The sequence below is a fragment of the Castanea sativa genome, chromosome 6 (genome assembly GCF_040712315.1).
Source record: "Castanea sativa cultivar Marrone di Chiusa Pesio chromosome 6, ASM4071231v1".
Classification (NCBI taxonomy): Eukaryota; Viridiplantae; Streptophyta; class Magnoliopsida; order Fagales; family Fagaceae; genus Castanea; species Castanea sativa.
In genome coordinates this window covers 7,914,933-7,942,792 of record NC_134018.1, presented here as the reverse complement: position 1 = coordinate 7,942,792, position 27,860 = coordinate 7,914,933, and the positions used below count along the sequence as shown (strand labels likewise).

General features: G+C 32.7%; 1 long non-coding RNA gene across 1 annotated transcript; it reads right to left on the bottom strand.

Annotated features, from left to right (window-relative positions):
* Positions 1–14,366: 14,366 nt before the first annotated feature.
* On the bottom strand, positions 14,367–15,885 carry LOC142638012 (uncharacterized). The gene is made up of 3 exons (XR_012844958.1): positions 15,766–15,885; positions 15,176–15,247; positions 14,367–14,436 (listed from the first exon to the last, which is right to left on the bottom strand). It is a non-coding gene; the product is annotated as an uncharacterized LOC142638012 (long non-coding RNA).
* Between the last annotated feature and the right edge of the window lie 11,975 nt (positions 15,886–27,860).

The window sequence follows — 27,860 nt, the reverse complement described above, 5'->3', positions numbered from 1 at the left end:
TATTCTCAAAACGTAAACTCCTACAAAAATGTTAAATTTACTCCAAATTTTATTACTTTTATATATTAAAAAAAACCTATCATATAATATGATAATTAATGTGATAGGTGTACTTTAACCACCTAATTAAATAAATTTAATTATAAGAAATACTATGCAATATAATAACATTATATTCTTATATACTATCTTTATAATATAATAGGATAACATCTAATAATAAAAAAGATAACAACTTTAAAAAAAAAAGACTAAACTAAACTAAATCGCATCAACCCAAAATAGAGTTCTAAATAAGACACAACCTAAAATATAGATACAAGAAAAATAAAAAATAAAAAATAAAAAATGAACCAAAAAAAGAAAAAAGAAAAAAAAGAGAGAAATAGAACATTTTTGTGTGGGAGAAATATGCATAGAATGTGAGAGAGAATGAAAAAATTTATAGTGGGAGGTTGGGGATAATAATAAGATCCAAAATAAAGGAAGATAAATAGATGAAAGAAGAGTGACATTAAGGTAGGGAATAGTGAGATTATGATGTTAGTATATATGTTAGTTAGTCTATCCCACTAGATGTAGGCCCAGTACATTCATATTACATATACTTTGCATATATAAAAGCTCTCTATTGTATAGTGTTATACACACACAATCATGGTTCTTCGATCATGAATGGATTGTACGGTCTGACTTGATTAACCATGAACCTCTCACTATTGTGGTTCTTTTAACCCTAAGAACCTCTCTATGCGAAAAAGGCATGGAATTGTGGTTGGTTTTAGCAGTTTGCATGGTTCCTTTTTTTTTTTCTTTTTTTTTTTTTGTATTTTGGCCAAAAAAAAAATATCAATCAGTAAAAAATTTGAATATTAAAAAAAATCGCAAGAAAGTGAAAAAAAATTGAGAGCCATGTTACCACCATCACTGTTACTTTTCCGGTAGTATATTTCATTATTTTGCTGATCATCCCCACATCCTATTTTCTTCTTCTCCTTCTTGGCAACGCTTTGCCTAGCCACTAGATATATCTCCTCATATTGTTTCTTTTTTCTTGAGCAGTGCACTAATAACGTGTATTCTTGTTTTCAAATTGAGATAAGGTGCAATAGCAATATTGATATTGCATCATGCAATTCATCATAAGGGAATATTTGGTAAATTGTAATAGGTATTGTAATGTAATAATTATCCCTATAATTTAGCTATTCGATAGTCTGGTTATATTTTTATTACAGGAATAACTGTTCCTTATGAATACTATTTTTTAAAATGGAAAATTACTATTCATCTCTAAAATGGTTGTAATAGCTAGCCCTTAGAGCAACCGTATCAACCATTCTAAAATAGAAAAAGAGGTTCATTTTACACATTTTACCCAAAAAAACACTCACATCAGTGTTTGCATAACTTTGTATATATTCAAAAGTGCTACAATAACCATGCATATATGCATGGTTACTGTAGCTTTGCATTTAACATTTTTCTCTCCTTCTCTTTGGTTCCTCTCACTCTCTCTTTTTCTCATTTGATAAAAAAGGGTTATTACTTCCAACCCGATTAGCTCTCTCTTTCTCTAACTTCCATGATTGAACATCACATTGCCGATCGCTGCTCACCCCTACCATAGCTGTGGTGGTTTTTTTTTGTTTCTCGCTGAAGCTCTTGCCAAAGCCTCTCCGATCTCCCATTGCTTGCCACTGCCACCTCTGTGGTGGTTTCACTTCTTCTATTTTTTTTCTTTGTTTGGTTAATGGGTTTTGGGATTCATCAGTGGGTTTTGATCCTTTTTTATTCTTTGTTTGATTAGTGGTGTGGGGGGTAATATTTATAGAATAAACAAACGGGTCGTGGGCTTGATCAATTGGTACCAGTTTGTTTTCATCATTGGGCCCCTAAGCCCACAAGTCAGCCTACACTACAGACATCCGAGGAACCGTCCGAGGATGAATGTCTCCTCAGATGGACCCGGCGAACACCCTGGGACTTGCCAAGAAGATTAAAGGCAGAATTCTGGAAAAACTATTGGGTAAGAGGGGGATCCAAGTACCCTCTAGAGGCAACGGCGTGATAGAAATATTTGAGAAAAAGGCTGCTACCTCCACATTAAAGACCCTGCACCTACCTCCCTGGCCGCATTAATGGGGAAATGACCCCTGAACAGTAGAATTCAACTTTCCTGCTATTATTTAAAGACTTCAAGAAGGTGGTGGAGAAAGGGGGGCACAAAAGGATAAGATTTGTGTGACACGTGGATGTAAGAGGGAAGAAAAAGAATATTTAAGAGGAGAAGGGAGAAAAAAAAAGGGGGGAATCTGTCAGTTAGCTAAAAAAAGGGAACTAAGAACTGTAATTTTTGGCATAAAAGAGAAGCAATATACAAATCGTCCTCGGCTTACGTCCGAGGAGGTTCCCTTGTCATATTTGTTTATCATTTGTAAAGATTGTGGCATTCTGGCCTACTTATCAAGTTTCCAATACCCCTAAACTAGATTTCAAATCCACACTCTACAAATCTTATTGTTTAAGGCTCATTGGGCCTGAGCCCACGTCTACCTTTGGGTCCAGGTGCAATTGTGCGCTTACAAGTGGGTTTTGGGATTTCATATGTATTTGGGTTGAATGGGATTTTGGTTGAATGAGATTTCATATGTATTTGAGTTGATTTGGCCGATTTGAGATTTCTTTGAATTTGGGTTTTTTGAAGTTGGTTGCTTGATGAAGGGTGGGTTGATGATGGTGGCTAGGTGGGTTGATGGTGGGTGTGGATTGATCGTTGATGGTGCTAGGTGTTGGTGATTTTGGGTTGTGTTGGGTTTAAGGGAGAGAGAGACAATGAGTGAGAGGGTTCTAAAGAGAAGTGTGAGGAAAATAATAAAAAATGTAAAAGAATAAATATTTTATTGAATAAATGTTTAGCAGGGCCGGCCTTAGACATTTTGGGGCTTAAGGCGAGAACTAAAATTGGGCATTTTTTATATTTATGTATTAATTAAATTAATATTTATTTAATATTTTTATATTATAATATATTTCATTTAAAATATATTTTTCTTGTTAATTGAGATGCAAATTGACTACTTAAATTTTTATATTCAAGTTCTTCTAATATCTCATTTTCAATCGATAATATAGCTAATCCACTTAATCTTTCTTGGAACATTGTATCATTTCATTATCTTCTAACTCTTTTTGGTGAATTTCTTGTTCATTTGTGATACTTTCATTTAACTTTTGTGTTATATTTTGTTTATTATTAATAACAAATTTATCTATCGATCATTTTTGAGATTTAATTAATTTTTCTTCTTTTTTCTTTTTTTAAGTTTTTCATATCTAGATACATATTTTCTAGTAGACATTTCTAATCAAACAATATATTTATAAAGACTAAAATAAAAAATAACTTTCAAGTGTAGAGCAAATGAGAAATAGAACCTGATTTATATAAAAAGTATTGTTGTAGTTTCACCGAATAATACCAAGTTTTTAGCAATCTCAACCTGTACAAATAAAGATTTATTCATTATATTACCAATCACTAATAAATATGAGAAAGAGATGGTAAAAATTTTAGGGATTTGGAGTTTTTTATTTGTTTTGATTATTGATTGTTTTGTGGTTAATTTTTTAGTTTGGATTTGTAGTTTATCTAGTTAGATTCTATGATGCACGGACACGGACACGATACGGATATGGGAATTCGGCAATTTTTGAAAAATAAGGACACGACACGGCGTGGACACGGAAATTAAATAATTAATTAAATTTTATATTTAGACACATTTTTAAATATTTTTAGGCATAAAATACATTTATATCTATAATTTAAATTATGTAAGAACTACAAATAAGTAAACTAACACTTAAAGTGGTACAATAATACACATAAAATGTTTAGAGTACAAACCAAAAATAAAGAAACAGAAAAAAAAAAATATATATATATATACACACACAGTATAACACAGTAACAGTCAGAGTAAAAAAAAAAAAGGCGCTATAAATAACGCAGTAACAGTGAGAGAGAAAAAACAGAGAGCCTTTCGCCTAAAAGAAAGAAAGAAAAAAAAAACAGAGAGAGAGAGAGAAGAGAAGTAATCGGACGATCGGAAGAGTCTGTCCTGTCCACGCCGAGAGAGAGAGATCGGAAGGCACGACGTCGACGGCGACTGTCTATAGAGCTCTTCGACTCGCCAATTAGCCTGATCTAGCACCGGTGAGGGACAGAGGGCAGCGGGGCAGAGGCCAGAGGGAGGGTTGATCTGTGATTTTCTGTTTTTTTTTTCACTGCTTGCGTGTCCCACCATGTCAGAGTAGCGTTGGCGCCTTGTCGGAGAAAAAAAAAAAAAAAAAAAAAAAAAAAAAAAGGACACCGCTTGGACATCGGAGTCCGGCAAGTCGTGCCGATATCCGTGTCCGACACATGTCGGACACCGACACGTCGCCAAAAATGGCATGTCGGTGCAACCTAGATTAGATTTTGGTTTGTTTAGAGGATAATGATGTTATTTTTGGGACAATTGATTTTATTTAGATCATAAAATTTTGTCGTGCTACCAATGTTTAACTGGGTATAACTGTGTAACAGAAATTTTGTTTTTTGGTCAAAAAGATGTTCCAAATTTTGTTAGATTCATCTTAAACCAATTTTTTTTCCCTCTATCCCTCTTTTCTAAAATTTTGGGGTCTTCCTTCCACTTGGGGGCCTTAGGCAATTGCCTAACTTGCCTAGTGGTTGGGCCGGCCCTGATGTTTAGCATAGATAAACAGATGTAAGTATTTTGTAAAAGTGTGTATAAAATAAAAAAATTATGTTTTTTTTTTTTTTGCAAAATATATAGAAATTTTACACTCATTGATGCAATTGCTCTTAGTAAGTGTAATAATTTTTAAAATTATTATATTTTCAAATAAACAAACTTTTCATATGCATATAACAATTACAAAATAAAAATTCATAAAAAATAACTTATTTCTTTCTCAAATTTAAAGAATATTATTTTTAAGAAAATATAATTATATGAATAAAATATTTATTAAAATATATCTTTAGTTTCGTTTTAATATTATAACTCATAACTAAACTTATAAATAAGTTTAGTTATTTCATTACAATACATTTTATTTATAATAATAAAAATACTATTTTTATCGTAATCTTCATTTGAAGTACCAAAAGTACTCTAAATTGTGAGAGAAAAGTTAAATAAATTAATGTTAAAATAAAATTGTAAAAAATTAAAAATGACTTTTTAAACTTTTAATTTGTAATTGTACGGTGCAAAGGTTATTACTTGAACTCAATCCATTGTTTTTGCTAAGGCTGCGTTTGGTTGGACAGTAAATGAGTTCCAAAAAATATTTTACGCATTTGTGGGTGTTTGGCAACAACTGAAAATTTGGTCAAATCGAAAATCACTTCCCATTGACCGTAAAATACCCCTTCCCAGACTGAAATCACTTTCATTTCTATTTTACCTTCAAATAGAATTTTCCGTTGGAAAACAGAGAAGGAGAGGAAGAGAGCAACGACCCACACCAGAAAAGAGAGAGAGAGAGAGCTAGAGGGAGATCGCTGAATCGGTCAGATCACGCCGGTGAAGCCAAGATCGTCGTTCTCAACCCAAAGCCCCGTCGTCGAGCTCGCGCAAGGCGAGATCGAGGCGCGATCTCGCGCTGTCGAGCTCGTGCCGAGCAAGATCGACGCGCATGATCGCGACGTCGAGCTCGCGCCGGGCGAGATCGACGCGCGTGATTGCGCCGGCGAGATCGGTGACCCACCGATCTCTCTCTTCCTCCTCCCTGTCTCACCTCCCTCTCTCAGTTTGACCAAATGATTTGGCCATGGTGTTGTTTTGATTTTTGTTTGTTTAGAAGTTGATGGATTGTAATTTTCTATTATAAAATTTGTTTGGAATGTGAGAAAATGGTTGAGAAAATGTGAGAAATCAGTAAAAAATTTGCATTTTCAGAATGTTACCAAATACCTGAAAATATTTTCCAAAGTATTTTTTAAAATGCCACCAAACACCTAAAAATATTTTCCTTTCCCAAAAATATTTTCACCTGAAATTATTTTACACTCGGAAAATATTTTACACCCAACCAAACGTAGCCTAAGTGTGCCCCACTATTTCGCCTGACAAAATCACTTTCGCGTACCTCCTGAAGCCCAATAGATCATTAGAGTGATTTGACTATTCAATTATTTTTTTAACTTCATCGCCAATTTGTGATCCACCAATCATGATATGAAAAATATATTTGAAAGATAGAACTTTATATTTAATGGGACTATTTTAGTTAATTTTTATATTTTTATTAATTTAATATATTTATTTTTATTTTAAATATTATTAAATTAATTATGACATTATTATAGTTCGAGCTCATTTTAACCTTGGTCTAACCTCAGAAGTTTTGTACTTCTCTTTTTTACAATTTATTGAATGATCTGAGTTTGAAAACTATGCACATATTATACAAAATATACATATTGTTAACAGATGAAAATGCAAAAGAGATGGGGAAAATGTTAGAAAAAGTGTAACAATAAGTTGAAAAATTAATAAGAAGAAAAATAGCTAAAAAAAAGAGAGAAATTGTTGGAAATAGAGCCAAACATAAAGGAAGATAAAGTGATAGATGAAGAATGACAATAAGAAAGAGAGAATTGGAAAGATGAAAATGTAAAAAAAAAAAAAAAAAAAAGGGGGGGGGGGGGGAAGAGTTGGAGAAAGTGTAATAATAAGTTGAAAAATTAATAAGAGGAAGAAGAGTTAAAATAAGAGAAAAATTGTTAGAAATAGGTGAATGATATGGCATAATAAGAGCATTCACATCCAAGGATGTAAAAAAAAAAAACCTATTTTAGGTTCTTAGACACTATTTTATCTATTTTAACAATTTATTTAACAATACACTCAATGTACAAGTTCTTATTTTTACATATAACCTAATAAAATAATATAAACTATACAATCAAATAATATAAAAAGATTTTTTTTCTCTCTCTCTCTCCTCTTCCATCTCTCTTCCATCTCTCTTTCCTCTCTTCCTCTTTGTCTTTCTCTCTCTCTCAAATAATATATATATATATATATATTTTTTTAATGTTTACAACCCATAAATAGTGAGTTTGTTTATATTATTTTATTGGGTTGTATATAAAAATAAAAATTAGGATGTTGGGTGTATTAAATGAGTTGAAAAAATAGATAAAGAGTGTTTGAGAATATAAAATGTCTTTTTTTACATCCATGGATTTAAATGTTCATTGCTCTAAAAGAGTAGTTGAATTAATTGTTACACTTATATGTGGGGGGGGGGGGGGTGGGGGGAAGGTGCCAGTTAAATAATAGCTAGCTTTATATCAAATTATTTTGCTTTATGCCTGATTTTTGACCAACTTTACAGAGTGTAAAGCCAATAAAGCCAATTTTTTGAGTTTCACTTATCACTTTAATATTATTTTCAATTATCTAATTAATTTATGCTAATTTTTTATTAGATAGACTCCACAATAAATCATATTTACGTGAAAATTAAGTAAAAATAAATATCATTGGAGAACTAAAAGTTCATTAAAATCTAATAAATACAATGTATAGTACGCTTGAGTGTATTTATAGAAATGCTAATGTGATAAAAAGTTTTACAATTTTTAACACAACTTGCCACATGGCAAGTTATAAGTGGTGGAGCATGGACTCTATGAATTCACTAATTTTTTTCCACCGCTTATAACTCGCCACTTAGCGAGTGTGAAAAGTTATAATACTTTTTGTGGCACTAGTATTTCTCGTTTATTTGACCACATACTTGACATGCATATCACATCCCTCTCCAAAGCATTTGGTCATTTTTTTGATACTTATAGCATTAGTTTATACTCTTTTATTTTTTGAATAAAGCAAGTTAATAATTTGTATTCATTATAAATTAAAATTACTACATTTTTCAATTATAAAAATATCTAGGGTGTGATGAGTAGAAGTTTGGAGCTAAGTGTGTGACTAAACTGTGGGTGTAAGGATTTTTTTTTTTTTTTTTTTGCAATACGGACAAGTGTGTTTTTTTTTTTTTTTATATGTATGAAAAATGTATTTTTACAAAAAAATGTGTTTGTTTTAATTTATTTTATTTTTATTACAAATGGATAAAGAAATTTTGAAAACCAACAAAAAAATGAGGTAATATTTTAGTAAAAATTAAAAAAATATTTTTACCGATTATTTTGGAATAAAAAAAATTTCTCCTCCATCCATCTCAAATAATAATATAAACATACATATCAGTGTTTCCCAATGGTCCCTACCATCACTCAGAGTCTCAAACAAGCAAGTCTGAACCCAAAACTGATTTCTTTGTCTCTGGCCTCACTTACCTTCGTTCAGAATGGATAGTCAGAAAGCCTGCGTGACTCTGCAACTGCCACCATCTTTTCCCAAATCTACTCGCAAAAGATCAAGAAAGACTCAATCAACTTCTGAAATTCTTGAGATTGTGCCAACTCAAGAAGCGCTGGAAGAGACGAACGATGATAATGCTACAACCTCCCGACTCCGGGAGTTTAGAGCCAACAACTTCAACGAAGTAACTCCGGAGATGCGTGAACTCTTCGCATCGACGGCGAAGTCTGTGATGGAGACGCTAGTCGCAAGCCTCTTGTTCTCTTGGCGGAATCTTGACGTGGCAACTATGGTGGAATTCTCCAATGGGGCATTCAGGACGTTAGATTGGGTTTGCGCAGACTACTCGGAGCTGTATGAAGCTGTTAGGATTCTCCTCTCTCGCTGCGCTCAGCTCTCTTCCGCCAAGGGAGAGCTCCAAGCTTATGAAAATGACGAGGTCAATGTGATTTCGTCTCTCGAAGATATTGCAGCTCGGTCTAATGAAGCGGCCGAAGCTGAGGCCAGAGCCGCAGATGATTATACAAAAGCTGAGGAATCACTATCTCTGTTAAGGGATAGGATCCTAAACACCCAGGAAGCCCTTCGAAGACTCAGAGAGGAGGCAATGCAGAGATCGAGTGAGTTTATTGTTCTGCGAAAAAATCTGGACTGTAGCAGGGATAATCTCGCTGCAATAAAAAATGAGGAGAAAGAATTGGCCGAGCGAGTTGAGAAAAGGAGAAAGATCGTTGAAAAAATTCGGCAGAATTGCAATGAGATCGAGGGTGACATTGTTGTGTCGTCTATAAATGCACTCTCACCTCTCCACTAAAAGCAATGTAAGGTTAGTTCTTCTGAATTCCAACTTTTCTATTTGGTTATGCTCAAAGTGATATGATAATCACTACAACAAATTAGACTTTTTTCAAGGGTCAAAACCTCTAAAAAAAGTATTAAAAAACCTTGAAAGAAGTTATTTTAAGAGTCCAACTGACCCTTGATAACCTTTGAAACATATACCGTCGAAAAAGAAATTTTGAGAGCCTTCGTGCCCTCAAAACAAGTGCTCTAATCTTATTTTGAGGGTCAAGAGACCCTTAAATAACCTTTTACCAAGGTTTAAAAGATTTATACTTACAACCCTTGATAAATAAGGTTATTTAAGGGGTATCTTGACCCTCAAAATAAGATTTTATTTTATTTAAAAAATAAACCACAACCATGCACTATATATATATATATATATATATATATATATATATACACACACACACACATTCATGTTGAAACTACCATATTGAAAAAGCATAAATCATAGTAAAAGATAATAGAACAACGGGAAGAAAAGTTAGACATGGTAGCAAGTGCTGGTGAATTGATGCCAACCATAAACCTGACAATTGATTAAGAAAGCATAAAATAAGAAATTAAATGGCTGCACAAGAACCCAAATACACAAAGTGAGAAGTATCAACAATCCTATATGATCAAACAATCATTAGGGGAGAGAAGCATCTATAAAATCCCCTAGGAAAATTTCAATATACCATAGCTTTAACAGACACACAGGTCTAGGCCTATCACTTATCAGTTTAGCAAAATCAAAAACAACACAAATCCCTCAATGATTTGAAAGTCTACTATGCAGCAACAATGGAGAACCACAAGAAATCATCACTGGGAACTGGAAACCTGAAAGGCAGATACAATATCATAAGTATGGCCTTGAAAATGACCAGTCTGCAAAAGGGGGGAAAAATCAAAAGAAGATACTTATATCATGCAAATAGTAAACAGTTCAGAATATCTATAAAGCTGCCATTCAAATACCATTAGGCACAAATAAGCTTCAGAATAATTAAAATATCTAATAGACATGTTATTCCAGTATCAAGTTACATTTCCACGCTAAAAACATCAACACAAAATATTTGTAGATTCAAGATAGATTTGGATAGGTTAGCTTTTGTGCAAACAAACCTGGTCAACCTTATTGGGGTTCAGTGCCCAATCTATCCTTCGATATGCCTTGCGAACTTCTTCACAAGAATTACAACAATCTAAATATGACTGCAGTGACAAAGAAGGAGGATGGGGGTTTGAATAATAAGTGATTTAACTATTTCTATGGATAGGAACAACTTTCAACCATAGTCACCAACTCTGCATAACGAAATCACAATGTACAACTTAATAATTTATTTTTTTGAGGTGGGGGGAATAAGGCTGCCTAAAGAAATGATATATCATTGATATCAAGTTAGAATATGGCTTTGCTTCTTCTTTATTTATTTATTTATTTTTTGTCCGGATGATTAAGACTTTGTAAGTAGTTCGACATTACACATAATCAAGCAAAGAAATATTGCACAAACTTGAGCCCAAACCATAATAAAAAAATAAAAAAAATCTTAATCAAATAACTATCAACACTCTACATTCAACTACATTTCTATTACAAAGTAATTAGCTGGCATTTATCCAGTAATCCTTAAGGTAATAGACTCATATCATACAAACAACTTCCAACAATATTTTGAATTAGCAAAAAGGGTCTAGACAGACAACTTTACCATTGCAGCACCATAGCTGGAGCCACAGTGTGTCTCATAATGCTCGAGCCTGCCACAATGTCTCTGTAGTGGTTTTTCAATCTGAATTGGCAGAAAGAACATAGATGGAAGCAGTTTCGTCATCGTCACATTCGCATGGCAAACGTGGACATTGAGATTTCTTATTCTATTAGTGTAAAGTTGCATTTTGTAATGGTGTAAAGTCATTAGGAAGTCATATTATTTGAGTCCTATTTACCACAAACCAGTCACTTAGAAGAGGGAATAGCCAACCTACTATGCTAACTACACAACATTAACCTTTTTTTTCCTATCATCCACAATTATTCTAGCCCAGTAGTGTGAATGCAAAAAAGAGTTAGCACATCTTCCCATTGATCTATATATTTCAAGAGATGTATATCAAAGAGGAAAATTTATGTAGAACTTACCATACTTCCCAACGATACCGACCTTCTTGGTTCTCCTAGTCTGCATAACATCAAAATGATCAAGACAGAAGGTAAGGCACAAACCATGAAAAGCAAGAATTAAAAGGCAACCAAGAAATAGTCATTTTCATATCTATGATTAATATCAACCAACAATAAACGCATAATCATCAACATTTTATGATCCTAAATCGATCTTGTTTTATTTAGTTTCCTTATTCACCTTATTTGTTGACTTAGATTTCCTATAGTTCATAATCATCAACAGATGCACTAAATTATTCACTAAGGAATGATGAGATGCTGATAATGAGGAAACCATAGATCATAAAAGAGTGATGCAAACCATAGATAAAACAATTCAAAGAGGTTCAAGTCATTTTACAAAATAAACAATTAAAGGGTGATTGCAAATCAAATGAGGAAAATAACACCAACGAACCCATGATTGTGGTAAAACAACCACTTATTTGGACTGAAATAATGAGCACCACACTAGAGGACGCAACTACCAACATGTAAAAGCAAAAGCTTGAGACTTGCTACTTGATTCTCTTGAAAAAATAAGCCAAATGTGCCCAGCTACAGCAGTTATATTCACTTTCCATCCGAGTCTGCAGAAAAAGCCCAGCAATTCTGGCGCAAAAGTTCACATAAAAAATAATCTAATAGGAATATTGAGGACTCAAGCTATTAAAGTGTCACATTATGGGAAAAGTCTACTTATTGATTTGAGTTAGCATTGCTGAGTTGAACTTGATTGTTTACCTACCACAAATGAACAAACTTTGATTAGTAAAAAAGTTAACACTTCAAAAAAAAAAAAGTAAAAATCTCAAATTAAATGCTTCAATATTTTATTTTTAATCTCTCCATCTAAATGGATCTTCGCCTAACACACATTGAATAGGGGTAAAGTGCAACTTTGTAAAATCCTTTGAGCAATGTTTAGACAATGTTCACTTCTCTCTGTTACTTGTTTTGTTTTGTTCTGATACAAGTATTGTACATTACTATGTTCAGCACACACAATTTAGTAAAGTACTTTTTGCATCTACATTTACATAAAGTGCAATTTTAGCTTAATATGAAAAATAAGCAAAATCCAAATAAGCATACCAAGAAAGTGGTAGGTGGTGAATCACATATTTCATCAAGTGCAAGATAAAATGGACAACCGTTGCTTTTTACCATACAAATTTACAACCCAACTCCCATGACATATTATTCACCAGGAAAGAAGAAAACACAAGTTAAAAAAAGAAAAAAGAAAAAAGAAAAAAAAAAAAAGAAGCACTAAAATCAAAGCTAAAAATGGCACTAACCTTTCTCAACTAAGCATTGATATTGCTGCTATCATTCTCGTTATGATCATCATTTTGATATATTGTTTTCCCTTATGACCCTATCAAATGTTTGGAATGTAGAATGTGGGCCTCAAGGTCATAAAATCCTATGCGAACCTTGTGTAAGAGATAAACGATGGGTACGTGCTCAATAATCCAGTAATGTGATCCTAGCTCAGGATCCAAACTTCCTTTGAATTCCTTGTGCATATCAATAAATCTCAGATCTTTGAGGTTTCTCAGATGTAGGATTCCATATGAGCAAAGTACAGCCTACAATAATCAAGTAAACCATATAAGCATCCAAAAGACAAAATGATGAATATGTCTTTTTTTTCCTGCTAGGTGATATTATATGTCTGCATTGTGCTAGTAAAATAGTGTGATAGAACACACAAATTATATTTTAAAATTTTAAAAAAGAGTCCAGTATTTTAATATTAGAAACCAAAGATTTTCAGTCAGTTAGGCCTTAAGCAACTACACAGATCAACCATGCCAAATTGTCTATTTCTATCTGCACCACCAATACAGCAGCAAACAAAAGATTTCTTTTATAATCATTCTTTCAAATTATTTAGGTAGGAGATAAAGGAAAAAATGAACTGAGTTATAGATGGTACTAAAAAGAAAAAGAATGTATTGACTATTACATTCAAACAATAAAAGCCAGTGCATAGACAAAGGACCAGATGCTACCAACTCTTAGTACTTTTTTCTTCTTTATAAGTCAATTTGATGCGTTGAGTTATTACAAGAACAACATGACTTCTAAGCGCAACCTACTATCCGTACCATTTTTATCGTGTATCAATTATAACTTGTCAATCCTTTTAAAAAAAAAAAAAAAAAATTATCCCTAACTTTATTAAATATGACAAAGGAATTGAAAGAGGTTTACCTGTCCAAGTTTGGCGTTAGGAACTTTATTACTCAATTCTTTTCTAAACTAATACGGTTGGAATATCAACACATGGGCATAAGATACTAAAGAATATTAACTTGGCATGCATATCCCTGGGTAAAAAAAAAATGAATGTATAAAATGATGATCAGAAGATTTGTTTAATATTTTAACATAAAAATATTTATCTTTCCATAGCTGGAGTATGCTCTGCATTGAAGTTCTGGTATTTCCTAGATACCATCATATATATGAAGATTCAGTCACTCACAGAGAAAAACATCTTGACCCTCATCAATATATTATGCCAACTCTAGCTTCATTTACTGAAACCTTTTATTATGCAGAATAAATCCCTCACAAGTATGCCCAAAAAATAAATGAACCACCAAAAAAAAAAAGTAAGAAATTTTTCTTCCTACAGAACGGGTATGCTTTGAGTTGATACTCCTAATTGTACTAAGTTTCATCATATAAATAAATACATGTTTGCACTCTCTAATGAAAACATCTTGTTCTTTATCAACAGATTATGCTAGATTTCAAATTCATTCCCTTGATATCTTCAGTATAAATCAACTCTTTAAGGTAACAGCCAAAGCATTAAAAAGGTGAAATAAAAAATTAGTTGACAAGTTCCAATCAAAAGACACATTCAACCAAATTCAATTTTCAAAATAAGTTTAATAAAAATAAGAAGTTCAAAGTAATTTTCACCTTGGGGGTGGAGAAGTTCTTTTAGATTGTGAAGGTGGAGTGCGACCTCTCCTAGCTACTTCAGCAGGACTGTGAAGATGAAAACGCAAGAACAAAGTAACATTAAAATAACAAAAAACAAAAACATGGAAATGTGTATTGCTTACAATGAAAATAAACATAAGTTCATAAAAATCAATATGTTGGAAATTTATACGGATATGCATGTTGAGTGTATGATCAAAACTATCTGCATTGCTTCAGAAAATTGGAGGAAAAACCCCTGTAAACTAGAGACCCAGACTCTCCTTTCCCAGCAATCAACTGCTCACCTACTTTGTAGTTTTAGTTCTTGCCGCTAACCCCTAACATGCTTCCCACTTTTACTATACATTATGACAAACATTCAACTTATGCTGTCTGCTTTCAAAATCTCAAGTATTCATATCATAGCTTAAAAATCCAACTTTCAAATGTGTCTTCATACAATTCCTCAGCAAACAAATGGAGCAAATGTCCACTTTTAATGATAATCACGCAGCAGGTGGGTCTTAAACCAACGACCTCACTCTCCATCTACAATGGCAAAATACTAATTCTACAAACCATACAAATATAGGCCAGTTTTCAGGCTACGTGTGGACTGGGAATGAGGTGTTTTTTCTAATTCATCCAAATTATTTATAATTTAAATCCATGGATCAACACACTCATGGGTTGCATACTAACACTTAAATCTAATTCATCCAAAGCAACTGAAAAATCCAATTACTCCAAAACCAAATAAACAAATACACATTTCGTTCAATACACAGATAAAGGAACTTACAGCCTAGTGAGATTCAAGAGATTAGTCACAGCAGTAGGGAAAGGTCCAACGATCGAAACCGCGTAAACTTCTCTGCAAAAATTGAATCCAATTTAGCTCAAAAACAAGCTCCTAATTACACAATCACATTCTACAAAATTCGAATAAAAAAAAATTCATCAAATTGTGAAAATTCCAAAAAGAGACAAAGAAAGAATCAATATTAACATAATTCTATAAACAAACACACACAAAGGTTCGGTACTCTCGTATGAAGTGTGGTAAAAGTTGGCATTAAAAAAATCACACAATCTGTTAAAGTTCACATAATTGCACTCTTTCTTCTTCTTCTTTTTTTCTTTAATTTTCTAGTAGGTTCGAGAAATATAGCTTAGGAATCACAATGAAAAGAGGAACACCTAGCATTTGATTTGACAGTTATGGAAATTTTTAGTGAGAAATGAAACCCTAGATCAATCGCATTACAAGTACTGAAATGTGAAACGAAATGGAGAAATGTGAAACGAAATCATGGGGAAATTGATGAAAAAGTGTGGGTAAACCAAAAAAACAAAAAAATCAAAGACGAAATTAGGGTTTGTGATTCGTACCTAATCGGAGCTGAGAAACGGTGATCGTCTAAATCGGCAGAGAGATGAAGAGTCACAAAATGGAGATGAACTCGTACCTAATCGGAGCTATGCGAGACGTACAAAATCGATGATCGTCGAGCTCTATGAGATCTCCATGATCGACGAGCTATGAGATCTCCATGCTCTGCGATTTCTAAGCTCTGAGAGTGATAAGAGAGCTGTGTTTTGTTAGTTAATTTGTTTTAAATTTATATAATATGAGTTCTATAATAGATGAGGTGGCACTTTTTGGACCGTAGATCTTTTTATTCAAACAGATCCAAACCCTTAACCGGAAAATTGGAAATATCATATCTATAGTTTTAAATTTAGTTGTGGGTTTTTGCAAGGGATGAAAATTTTGTTGTGGGCTTTTTTCAAGGGCTGAAAATTTTGTAATATTTTACCAAGGGTTGTTGGCTGAAAAAACTGGTGATTTTTTTTTTTTTTTTTTTTCATTTATTTCATGGGTGTTTTAACCTATTTTGAGGGACCAAATAACATTTGAAATAAAGTTTAGTAATAAAACCCTCTGCATTTTTATTTATAGGTTGTATCGACAGATTTTAGTAAACCCTCGATAAAAAAGGGTTGAAATAACTACACTTTGTTGTAGTGAATTGTGACCAATTTAAGTTATACATCAATGTCCTCGGTCCTTTGGGTGATGATCTTTGGATGTCCTGCTACGGTGAAATAATTTCATTTTCTTTTACAATTGGCGTCCCTCCTTATTTGTAGCAGAGGGTGTGCAACTGTGCATGTCATTCTTGTGCCGTGTAAGCTTGAGGATGTTAAGGAGCACAATGGCTTGAGCATGCACCATGCAGTACTGTCGCCGATGCGATTTCAATCTGTTGTTTCATGAATTCCGATTTTACTAATAAAAAATAAAAGTAAAAACTTTGACACTTTGTTTAGTTGCAAACGAGGGAAGAGAAAAGAAAAGAAATGAGTAAGAGAAAGGAAATGACAGGGAAAAGAAAAAAGAAAAAGAAAATTCTCTCATGTGCATTTAGAAATAAGGAGGGAAAGAGAAACGAGAAGAAGAGAAAACACTTGTCTTTCCTTTGTTTGGTTGCAAGAAGAAGAGAAATGAAAAGAAAAATATATACTCTTTTAAATTTTGGCCCACATGAATGTAAAAAAAAAGAAAAAGAAAAAGAAAATTATGGACAAAATATGTAAAATTGGTTCATAAAAAGCTAAGCATGCATGTGTGCTCCAGTTTTTTTTATTCCACTGTTTCTCTTCAAATCTACCAAATTTGGGCGGATTGCAAATTGTGAGCCAAAGAGAAATTATTTCTATAGTTTTCTTCTTCCCTACTAAACAGAGGAGTCAACAAGCTTTTCTATCATTTCCCTTCTCTTCCCGTTTATTCCCTCCTTTCCAAACACAGCATGAGTCATGATCTCAATTGTTTTTGGAGGTAAAACTGTGTTTCTGTGTGTCACAAGTCCAAGGGGCTGTTTGGTTGGTGAGTTTAAACATAATGTTTAAACAATATTACACGTATTTTCACACATTTTTTTATCCACACGTACTCTCAAAAAATATAAATAATATTACTAAAACAATATTACGAAACGTGCCCTAACATTCTTTAAAAAAAAAAAAACTTTTTTTGAGTTCATTGTCACCGTTAGTGCCTGAGTTTGGCATTTTGTTTGCTATGTCATACTTAAAACATCTCCGGCAACTTATCTAAATTTTTGTATTGTTTGGACAGTGAAAAGTAATATTTAGTTTTTACCTAATTACTTTTTCAAATACACTTTCTAACAATATCTTTATCATTTTTTCTATTTCATTTAAATATTATTTCTTCATTCATTCTTTATTCATTTTTTAACAACTACACATCTTCCAACATTTTTTTATTCAATTGCTGATTATTATAATAGTTAAAAACATTTGAAGTGTGAACAGTAAACGCTACAGTGTTCTCTACTTATAGAGAAGCACTGTAACAATTCTAATCTAAAAAGTGGAGATAGAGAAGTTGTTGGAGTAGGTTTTTGGGGGTATTTTCTCTCTAAAATTGGCTTTAAAGAAGTTATTGGAGATGCTCTTATCCATCTACCAGTGCCATATTTTAACGTTTTTGACACATTTAAAATGTTAAAGGATAAACTAAGACATTTAGAAGGTTAAGGTAAGGGTTGTCAAAGTAAAGGTTGAGATCTAAGTGTGAAACTAAACATAAAATTTTAAAGGGCACACCCATTAAAGAACAATTTAACACATCCTCAACTCCCACCTTCATTGGAAATAGACAAACGTGTATTAGGAAAGTTAACTTGTTCATAGCTAGATGAAACTACCCTTTTTCTATTTCTCTCACACCATTTAAGTTCAATATCAAATTCTCCATTATCAAAAGCTCCTCACATATCAACAAAATCAACAATCTGTTTTGGGGTGAATTTAAAGTGGATGGAAATGAGGGGAGGAAAGTAGGATGGAGATTGATGTTTTCCTCTATTTGGAATGAAAAAAAAAATTCACAAGATGGAAAATGGGGAAAGGTGGTATTTTCCTACCAGACACAATTCTAATATGTTTGAAATGGGGAAGAAAACAAGAAGGAAATGTGCGTTACAGACAAAATTGTAATTTTTCCTTTTTCAGTACTCCCTTTTTTTTCTCCCTTTCTTACAATTTCTCGGCAACCAAACACAACTACACATAAAATTTCAAAGTTTAAAGAAAAAAATAATAGCAGAGTCAAAGAACTTTATTATGTTTGGCAAAAATAAAATTTGTTGAGCAGTGGCTAAAAGCTTTGCAAACAAAAGTGATGGTGTTGTCCTTGAAGTTTTGAACCCCTTTGATGGTGTTACGTACATGTGCATGCAGGGCGGCTCCCTTGCCCGGCACCTGCTGCTACGTACTGCTCACAAGCCTTGCTTGAGTGGTGGCTCGACGACATCATCATCATCATGTTCTATTCTTCCTCTTCTAGTCTAGTCAAATACACTGCACACTCGCACAGTACACTAGGCTATATCTATCTAACCACATACACTATGTATACATAAAAGAGTATTGCTATAGGAACATAAAGAATGGCACGAAAGATTTCATATCCCTCTCACAAATATTCACCTCCCTTAGTTCCACCACAATACAAAAGTAACATAAAGTGAAATATTGGGTCAATTTTAACATACCTATAGCATCAAACCCATCAAAATATGAAAAACACGTTACATTTTAACTGAAATTATGTCTTGAAAACGCGGACATAACAAATTAACAATCACCAATCTTTTTTTAAAATAAAACATAATAAAGTATTGGGTTGAATGTAAAAAGGGGAAAAAAATGGGTTGACTAAACTCTCTCAACAGACCACTTATTATCTTTACCAAAACAGTCCTGACTGACCTGACCTCCTCCGGAGCAATATTGGGTCGTCTGAAAGCGGTTGAAACTCCATATCCGCCGCCATCATTCCCAAAAGCATTGAGGATTACTTAATTTTCTGACCCTCGTACACGTTCCCACCAAAGATATTGCTCCACTTCCAAAAATATTCCTGCGCGGTAGTGCATGCAAGCTGAGCAAGAGGAAGATGGTGAGGCTAGCTAACAACAACACTACAGAGGAAATGGGGCCTACTAATGACGTGTTCATTGAAGATACGGGTCCTCTCTCCCGACCCCGGGAGTTTCCAAACCACTCCTCTACCTCAACCAACTCGCTCCAGCGGCGCACGGTGGAGTCAGTAAAAATTGGGACCGTTGCATTGGTTTTCACCTTGCCATTAAGTGGACTCTGATGCACAAGTGGATCGAGGAGAAAACGCAAAAGATCGGTGAAAATATCAAACAACTTTGCCATGAGGTCGAGGCTGATGTTCAGCGGTCTATAAAGGTTCGTTATCACTTATAAGTTATAGCTAAAGCAATGTAATGTTCACGTTACTTCTAAGTTCTAACCTTTTTATTTTTTGCAGGGTCTGATAGCATTAACTTCATTGAGTACTGATAGATTAATAAGTCAATAAACACACACTCACAAATTCACATTTTTTTTCACAGACTAGGTTGAATCCTGTGGGAATAAATTATTGGCTCACGTTAAAATAATGGTGCACCAATTAGAATCACGATGACAAACGTGCCACCTTATTAGATTGTAATTTTTTTTTTTTTGGTCTCTAGCATTACTTATTAATTAATTTGTTACAATATGACATCTCAATAGTTATGAACAATTTATTCATAAAAAAAAATAGTTATGAACAATTTTGTGCTACTAGACTTAAGCTTCCTTCTTCTCAAAAAAAAAAAAAAAAAAGGTTTAAGCTTCCTTGGTAGTTGTGAAAAGTTTTCGATTGGATTTTAACTTTTTTAAGTTCTTAACAATCCCAACACACCCAACCCACGTCCAACCTAAAAGCAATTTCACACAAATTCAACCACTATAATGCCCTACTTGGTGGCAAGCTACAGGTACCAATAGTTCTGCGTCCTAATATTAAGTGAAGTGTCACCATGTATGTAATTGTATTAATAGAAATTTAATTCTTGATATTTGATCTAAAATGTACAGTCTCTAAAGAGTGATGATGGAACTGGCCATTTAAGCCACGCCCCAAGATTGAGGAGATAGAAGATATTTTCCCTCTTATTATTGGCAATTATACACACCTGGTGGTCTTGAATCTACACTCTACAGTCTCACCCTGTGCTCATGTTGCTTTTATAAGAGAATAAGAGTGTGTCATTTGAGCTAGCTAGAGTTTATTGGCAAAGGGAGAAGCTTGTATGTGGTTCACCTAAATAATTTTTAGTGTACAACTGCTGTCCAGTAATGTAGTTTTTCCGTAAGTTCTTGGCCACTATTTATAGGGCGCTAATGCTTGATAGGGATTGTATAATCAACGCACTGTGTTTTTGTAAGTTTGGCTTGTCTTGTCCTTGAAAATATTGTATTTTATTATTGAACTCTATTTTGTTTTGAACCTTTTTGAACAAGTTATGAGATACAGAGAGCCCAAGTATCAAAGTTGGATCTTACTATCTTTATATGGTAGAGACTAGAGAGCACAAGTATACAATTATAGGTAGGGTCATTTGGAAAAGGTTTGGTTTTGGGTCCATGTAATTGTAGGTTTCATGCATTTTTTGCTTTAACAGTTTGGTTACACTTCAACCTGATGTGAGTTTCATATGCTGTTAACTACTGCAATTTGTTCTATAGTTATGGTCTTAGAAATTCTGGGCTTATTTAATTTCTGTGCTTATTTAGGGTCCGTTTGGATAGAGCTTATTGCTGAAAACTGAAAACACTGTAACAAAATAATTTTTAAATGTGTGAATAGTACCGTGAGACCCATTTTTAATAAAAAAAATCTGTAAAGTGAAGTTTGTGGGTCCCATGAACAGTACATGAGACCCACAAATGTGCTGAAAGTGAACAAAATGTGGCTACTGTTCATGCACAGTAACATGAACAGTAGCCTTGTCCCCTGTGAAACGCGTGCAGCAGAAGGAAAAAAAAACGCTGAACGCAGACGCCCCTTTTTTCATCCGTATCCAAACTCAGCCTTAATTAGATATAAACTTGTATTTGACTTCACCGTAATTTGTAAGTTGTATTTTCTTAGACAATTGCCGTCATATTTTTAGAGCCCTATGGAGCCTTTATCCAATGAGAGCTCAGGTATCGAGAGACCCAAAACTCCTTGAGGAGGCTGGATGGGTATTAGAAGAGGAAGTATATATATATATCATTGGCTTTAGGGTGGGGGTAGTTGTAAAAAACAACTAGCAACATGCTAAATTTTACATTATAGTTTTGAATCTTTTGATCTCAGAAATTGTGGACAATTTGTACAGTTTCTAGATGTTGACTTTTGGAGTTGCACTTATTCATCTGCAATGCGCTTGTGCTTTTTCACAGGTTGGTAGTGATCGATGACAACTTGGCTTCAGCAGCTACTACTTATGTTTTTTTACTGCTCTTTTGACCAGCTTTTGATAATTATCTATATCTTCTTCTTTTTTTGTTTATAACTCATTAAATGAACTTGGATTGTATAGGGGCTTCTCTTTCCCAGGCTTGAACTGGGAGACGTTGTGCATAATAACTACGTACTTTTTTGTAACCCCTATTTTTTATTAATGCAACTCTAAGCGTTAGTTTCTGCGCAGACAGAATAACAATATACAAATATAATTAATAAACCTGACTCGAGTAGAGAGCAGGAGGAGGCCTGGGAAGATTATTTTGTTTGGCAGAATATTTCTTTTTTATATCTTGAATAATGAACATCCTGCAATTTATAGTTTTGGTCATTTTTTAATCACTGTAGTCTGTAGCATTCATCTATATATCTAGAAAGACTTATATAATGACTTTATAAAATGACAGACATCTTATATATGTCTTTTTGGGGGGGCCTTAAGGGTGTATATAGGTACAGATTTTAATCAGTCTAAATATACATTTGAATCTTGGCAATCCACTCTTTAGCAGCGTTTGGATAGCGTTTCAGTTTTGGCGTTCGCGTTTTTAACTTTTTATTTTTTTTTTACTGAGAAGCCCTCCATCATGTCTGTCAGTGCATTGCTCATGGAACCCACAAACATCTTTTTTTTTCACCAAAATTTTAATTAAAAATGAGTCCTACGACACTATTCACACATTTAAAAATTATTTTGCTACAATGTTTTTATTTTTCAGTTTTCAGCAAAATAAGTGGTATCCAAACGCACTCTTTATTTGTTTGATAAAATTAAAATGACAAAGTTTAGTTACAAATTGTAGTCCAAGGTTACAACATTACTCAATAAAATAAACATTACTATATGTTTTGAAAATCTAACATGTTCTTAATATTCTTAATACACATATTAAATTTTATGTCAATCAGATATTATTTACGATATGATCTATAAGCTTATATTTTATGCATAATTTTAAATTACAAAAACTTAAAATTTAAACAATTTATTGATAATATAACTATTGATCTTTAATCTTCTAGCAATTTTGTAAGCATGAAAAATATTTATAAAAAAAAAAATGTAATCCAATGGTTGCTTTGTCAAAATTCACCTCCAATAAAAAAAAAATATTGAGTAAGGTTGTAGATTTAGGCTACAACTAATTTTGTAACTAAATTTTGTCCAAGTTAAAATGTACTAGTCTCAACAAGGTGACAAATTTTGTCAAGTGTTTTGTCGCTCAAATTGATACTTGATGTTTTTAATGGAAATGCTTAGAGTTCAATTCTCCCTTCAACTATTGAATTATATATATAAAAGAAAAGAGGTGGCAAATTTTATTAGTAAAATATATAGTATAACACACAAAAAAGAACGAATTAATTTTTTTTTTTATTCAATTTTTTTTTCGAAAATTTTAAAACTATAACTTTTAATTAGATATCTTCCTTTTATATAAGATTATATAAAAATAAAAATAAAAAGATTTATAATAATATTGAATGCTTTAAAACTTAAATTTATCATACTAAATTGTATTTTTTTTTTTTTGTCTGTGTAATATACGTATGTATTTATTATCATTTAAGAGAGATTTTTTTTTCTTTTAAATATTCTAATCACATGAATATTTGAATTTAGGAGATCCATTTTGTTTTAGAGGAGCTCATTATTTTTGGGAACCAAAGTACAGATTACAAAATTTTAATTATATTTGTTTCTCAATAAAAAATAAATAAATCAAGAGATTATTATTATTTAAATAAAGCCAATGGATGGGTGTGGTATGTGCAAAAAATCTAAGACCATACACTTGGCATAACCTATGCACATGAAAAGTGATAATTGGATTCTTTTTACCAAGTATCAGTGATGGACAATGTGTAAGTGAGATGACCCAATCATACATTGATAAATGTGCAAGTTGTGTCAAAATTTGTGCAAGAGTGTATATTAATAGACAATGAAGGCTTTATATATTGCTTAGGGTGTTCATATGAACACCTTAACTCACACTTGAAAAAATATTATATACACAATTATATTAAATTGAACCTATTTTGTTTATCCTAAAAAAATATTGAACATCATGACATGAGAATCCAAAGAATTTAAGTTAAAAAAAAAAAAAATCTTGGCAAAAAAAAAGTACCAAAAAAAAAACTATAAAAATTAGTCTAAATAAAAACAAAAATAACCTAACAATAATAAAATTATGCTGAACAACAATTGAAGACACTCAATTTTGCATCCATGATTTAATCAAGGAGAATGACTCGAATGACCATCCATGTACCCCAAAAATCATAATTGCATCACATGCATCAATTTATTTTTGCATTACATGCATCAATTTGTCTTTGCATTACATGCATCATGTCATTCATTGCATATCATGAAAATGATCTTGAGATTCTAACGGTCACAACGGTGTTTCCGGTTTTTAAATCGAACTATCGGATCGAAAGATATCGCATGATCAAGTTTGCATGGTCCATATGCATTGTGTTTAGAAAAAGTCGACCACACATGATTAATTTAAATTAATTCTGATTGGTCAAACAATTAAAATTAATTAAATAATTTTGTGATTGGTTGGTAATTAGTGTTTAAGATAAGGATGCATGCATAGGAATAAAAGGAATGATTGGATAACAATAAAATTGTGGATAATTTGAACTTTATCGAAATTTATTTTAAGGGATTTATCCACAAAATAATTTTTCAAAATATTTTTTCTTAAAAAGTCTGAATTATCTAGAAAAAAGATAAAAAAATCATAGACGGAGGATGAAAACACGTCTAGATACAACAATCGGCCAAAAAACCGTAGAAGAGGAGTCCAAATGGCACCCAAACACAAAAGTGCGTTTGGCCTCCAAGAGCCAATTCGGCACATTTGGAGTGCTGAAATGTGCCGAATTGCACTTGGTTGGGCTTTGGCCTAACGACCTTCGGGTGATGATAATGTGCCATTTTCGACCTTTTTGCAAAAGGATGTGTCCAGATTCAAACCCTAATCGTCCATACCTATTTTTTAGAATCCTTTAACCTCTATAAATAGAGTCTAAATCAGTGGCGGCGCCACGTGCAGCTTATGCTCCCTCCCTCAAGGTATTTCTCTCTCTCTCTCTCTCTCTCTCTCTGAATTTGAAATGAAAACTATGAAATGAAACATTGAAATTAATGAATGAGAGTCTCTCTCTTTATTCTTTAAGAGGCTAACTCTCTCTCTTTTGAGCTGTGAGTCTGTGATTGGCTTTACTCTTTAGCTTTATTAATATTTTGTTTTTTGCCTGTTTTTTGACTTTTTAAATTTGGTTTTATCTTATTCTTATCCGTTGGTGTTGGTCAGTGTGTGTTGGTGTTGGTGTTGGTGAGATATTATTGTCTTTTAGTGTAATGTGTATTGTGATTTGTGTCCGTGATTGTGTAATTTTCTAACTGGCAGCTGGTTATTGTGATTAGGGGCATCAAGCATGAGGCTTGTGCTTGTTTGTTGAGTGAGGTGGGGGTAGATGGGCACATGGGGCTGGGTAAAAAATAATTAAAGCAGTGTAATGTGCTACACATTATACTGCTTTAATTATTATGTTGTACATGGGATGTGTAATGTGCACATGGCTGACTCTTTTAGTATAATGTGCACATAGGGCTAAACAATATAACAAATTAAAGCAGTATAATTAATGACAAACAAATTAAAGCAATATAGTTTATTGTTACGCTAAACAAAAATAATTAAAGCAGTATAATTAACCAATACATTATAAAAAAACAAATAAATTATATTATGTTAGATTAAACAATAATTAATAATTTTATAATTAATGAAAAAACAATATAACAAATTATAGTTTATAAAAGATAAACAAATTAATGAACAGCTAAACAACAATAATTAATCATTTTATTAATATTTCAAATGAATATATAGTCGATTATTTATTCTTTTGCTAGAATTATGGACAAATATTTGATAAGAAAACCATGTACCTAAGATTCATCTCCTGTGCAAGATTCATCTTCACCTTTTAAGCACATTCGTGTTAACTATAACTTAGAAAATCTTCCTTCGGATCCTGGGCTATGAGAAAAGATATCATTTTATCATTCTAATAATCATGATAAAATAAGAAGATTTTATTTAGGGAAAGACCCTTATCAACCAGTTTTACACTGTGATGATTACCCTATATCATATTTTTCTGAAAAGTCCCGCCAATTTATATCTGAATGGTATGACAAGAGATACTAGTTGGAATATAATATAGACAAGGATGCAGTATTTTGTTTTTATTACTACCTATTTGGTCAAGATGTTGGTAAGCAAGGAGGAGGTGACACTTTTGTAATGAAGGGATTCAAACTTTGGAATCAGAAAGAGAAGTTAAATTTCCATGTTGGAGGAGTTAATAGCGCTCATAACCAAGCTGTCAGAAAGAGTGAAGATCTATTGAAGGAAAAGCAACACATTCAAAGTGTTTTGGTTAAGTAATCAAATCAAGATAAAATTGAATATCGAGTTCAATTAAATGCAATAGTTGATTGCATAAGATTCCTTTTATGCTAGGGATTAGCTTTTCGTGGTCACGATGAATCTCAAGGTTCAAGTGATAAAGGAAATTTCCTTGAGCTTCTACAATTTTTGGGGGATTACAATGAATCTATCAATGAAGTGTTGCAAAAAGCTTCAAAAAATTGCAAGCTTACCCACCATTATATTCAAAAAGACATTGTGAATGCAATTGCACGTGAAACATTCAAAGCCATCATCAAGGATTTTGACAATAAGTTCTTTTTAATATTTATTGATAAGTTACGTGATATCTCAGTGAAAGAACAAATGGCCCTCGTTCTTTGTTATGTGAACAAAAAAGAAATTATTATAGAGCGATTTCTTGGTATTGTACATGTAGCAAATACCACTGCTTTGTCATTCAAATATGCTATTGAATATTTACTTTGTGAACATAATTTGAGTTTATCAAAACTACGTGGGCAAGGTTATGACAAGGCTAATAATATGCAAAACTTTAATTTTGAAAGAGAATAAGTCAACATTTTATGTCTATTGTTTTGCTCATCAACTTCAACTGACACTTGTTGGCGTTGCTAAAAATCACATTAACATTGCTGAATTTTTTTATGTGGTTAGAAATTTAGTAACTGTTATTGGAGGCTCTTGTAAGAGATGAGATGCTCTTCGAGATGCACAATTTGCCAAAATTAAAGATTTAGAGAATGGTGTACGTAGAAGTGAGCAAGGTTTGAATCAAGAGACAAATCTTTAACATCCTGGTGATATACGTTGGGATCATATCATGAGACTATTCTCAACTTGAGTTTGATGTTCTTTGCTGATGTTGATGTATTTGAGATTATTGAAGAAGATGGCCTCTTCGACCAAAATGTTGAAGCTTGATCTATTATGAGGTCAATTCTAACTTTTGAATTTGTCTTTGCTCTACACTTGATGAAAAACATTTTAGGGATTACAAATGAGTTGTCAATAGCATTGCAAAAAAAAAAAAAAAAAGATAAAATAAATGCTATGGATCTTGTTAAAGTGTCTAAGCAACGATTGCAAATGATGAGAGATGATGAATGTATATCTTTATTGTCTGAAGTGTCTTCATTTTGTACCACACATGATATTACTATCTTGAACATGGATGAAATATTTGTAGTTAGTGGGAGACCGCGACGCAACACCCAACAAAATACAAATTTACATCATTATCATGTTGAGCTATTCTACACAATCATAAATATGCAACTTCAAGAGCTTAACAATCGTTTTTCAGAGGCGAATATTGATTTGCTACTTTGTATGGCTTGCTTGATTCCAAGTAATTCATTTGTGGCTTTTGATAAGAAAAAGTTGATATGTCTAGCAAAGTTCTATCCATCTGATTTTCTTAGGACAAATATCTTGGCACTTGACTCTCAACTTTAGAATTACATTTTTAATATGCGCAACAATGACTCGTTTTTAGAACTTCAGTTAGTGAACTTACTGAAACGTTAGTGAACACAAGGAAGCATGAGACTTATCCATTAGTCTATTTGCTTGTGAAGTTAGCTTTGACCCTTCCTGTCGCTATTGCA